Below are 2,706 nucleotides of genomic sequence, written 5' to 3'. Positions count from 1 at the left end.
GCTGCTAGTAGTTGAGTGCATGATTCATTTGAAGATGAAGACATGCAGGCCTTTATACTTGATACGGTGACCCTTCTTACTTTGGGTTTCAATAGACTGAGTTTGTTTGCTTAGTCATGCAATCCAACCGGAACCCTGTACAGGGACAGGAAGAGGGACTGTAATGCTTGGGTTTGAGCTGGTATGTGGAAGTGAATATGTAAGTACCTTCTATAGACATATAGGCACCATGTTGATCTCTCCCTATTTTTTTCCTTTAGTTACAGGAGATTTCGAGAAGAGGGAGGGCTTCTAGACATCTGTGACTGTGAGCAGTAGAAGGAGATGGAGGAAGGAGTGTCTGCAGGAGGAATGACCTACAGTATCAACAAACACACACACACATACACACACATTCAATTTTTAGGGGAAGTGGGAGAATCAGATTTGGTATCTCAAGAGGCACAGAATAAATGGTAGTTGAAGTAAGGAAGTCTGATGACCTTTTGTAACTCCTTGATCATCTGAAGCTCCTGTTTTTCTCCAAAAAGGAAATGAGAACCCTATCAGTGGTCTAAATGGAACACGTGCCATAGCCTACAGTCTTCCACGCAGATAGACCTCACTAGCCTATAATTCTCTGGTTGTGATTTATATACATAAGTATATACATACCTATAGAAAGAGGCACACATATGATATAAATGATCCTCATGGTAATAAAGCTTTTTAAATTGAGTGGAAGGGATGACTTTGCACTTAGCATTGTTATCACTATTTGTTTTATACTGATCAGCTCCACTACTCAATCTGATAATTACTTTGATAAGGCATTATATACCTGCAAAGAGCTATCAGTGAAAACCTCTTTCTTACTTGAGATTACTTATTTGCAAAACACAGACATTGATTCTGGGTAGTATAGAAAAAAGAAGGAAAGAAGGAAGGAAGGAAGGAAGAAAAAGAAAGAAGGAAAGAGAAAGGGAAAGAAAGAAAGAAAGAAAGAAAGAAAGAAAGAAAGAAAGAAAGAAAGAAAGAAAGAAAGAAATGAAAGACAGAAAGAAAGAAAGAAAGAAAGAAAGAAAGAAAGAAAGAAAGAAAGAAAGAGAAAGAAAGAAAGAAAGAAAGAAAGAGGAGAAAGAGAAAAAGGAGGAAGGGGGGAATTTTAAAAGCATCCATCAGCTCACAAAACACTCCAACTGCCAAAAAACTAGGATTAAACTCTACATGGCCAAGGACAACATACAAAATCATGCCCAGACTGGTCTCAACCAGACACTTCCCTTGCCAGTGATGGGCACTTGGCTGCTTCTGCCTCCATTGCTGGGCATGGGCAATGCTGCTAATTGGGGCAGCAATTTGAAGAGACTGATGAAGCTGCCCCTAGTCCCTCCATTGTTGCCACAAGGATTCCTATTTGCTGGCCTCACTGGCCCTGTCTCTGCTCAAAGTATGGTAAGAGTGTGCCTGCTCAGCAGAGCTTAGGTCACATGCAAATGCTTTTGCTGCAGAGGAGCCTGGGAAGTCGTCTCTTCGTTTCACCGAGAGTTGTAAGATGGAAAATTCTCCAAATGCAGCAAAGAGGCTGAGATGCTCGATAGTCAAGCAGAGCAATAGAGGTCCATTTAGCTGTTGTTAGGATGTTGAACATTTTATAAATTTCATTTCCTTAAAAATTTTATTCTTGAATATTTCAAAGTCATACAGAAAATTTTTTTAAATAATGAATTGGCATGTTAGTTCTCTGAAAGAAAGCATGTGTTTTCTTTTTATGAAAAATGCTTTCTCAAGGTCTCTGGATTTTAAGGATCCAGAAAATGGATTCTGTGGCTCTGAATGTTTCAGTAAGGAATGAGTTTGTTCATGGTGGGTGTAGAAATACTAGACCTTGTCTAGACTAGTTGTCTGAATTTTGGCTCATTGTATGTTCACTTCTGGAGACTCATTCATTCTACCTGCTGGAGTTTTGGCACAAAAGGGATGGCCACTCAAAAGGATGATTGAAGAGTTTCAGGAAGTGCTATTTACAAAGGTGTAGGCCACTAAAGTGGAAACAAACAAGGGATAGTGAAACACCCCCGGGCTTTAAGGGCAAGAAGGTGTGAAGATGATTAGGTCTGAAGCGGGAAAGGGAAGAAGGCAGCCCAGGGCGGGGTCCTGCAGCTGTGAGAGTGAGAGGTGACCTACTACACCCCAGGCACTCAGTCCACTAGGCTTTAGCACCACGTGGTGGGCGGGTCCATGCACTTTACCAGGGTCCCACCTCAAGAGCAAAGAGAAACTATTCAAAGAATATCTCTACTTCACTGCTTTTGGCTTTCTCCAAGGTCACTTAGTCAACACAGGTACATGGAAACAGAAATTCATGAAGTTTGTGTTCCTAGGAGCAATTTCAATCAGTAACAAATGAACAGGATTCAATGGATAAATGGCCAAACCCCTTGACCTCTGTGAAAATCATTTCGAGGCACATGCTAGCAGCTCCTCAGGGAGTCCCCGCGGTGACTGAACTCCAGTCGTCCATGGCGATTACCCGATTATGAATAAACACTCTACTGGCTTTTCTCCCTTCTGTTCTCTGGGACCAAGTCCCAAGTAAATCACCAACACTCAAGTTCTTTTCTCAGGTGCTGCTTTCAAGGGAACCCAAACTGAGACGCAGAAAGCCAGTCTTGGGTGGAAAGCATGATTACTACCAATCTGCAAGCTAACATGAAGAGACCTTAG

This window comes from Mustela erminea, chromosome 9 (genome assembly GCF_009829155.1).
Source record: "Mustela erminea isolate mMusErm1 chromosome 9, mMusErm1.Pri, whole genome shotgun sequence".
Taxonomy (NCBI): domain Eukaryota; kingdom Metazoa; phylum Chordata; class Mammalia; order Carnivora; family Mustelidae; genus Mustela; species Mustela erminea.
Note: the sequence above shows the minus strand (reverse complement) of the source record.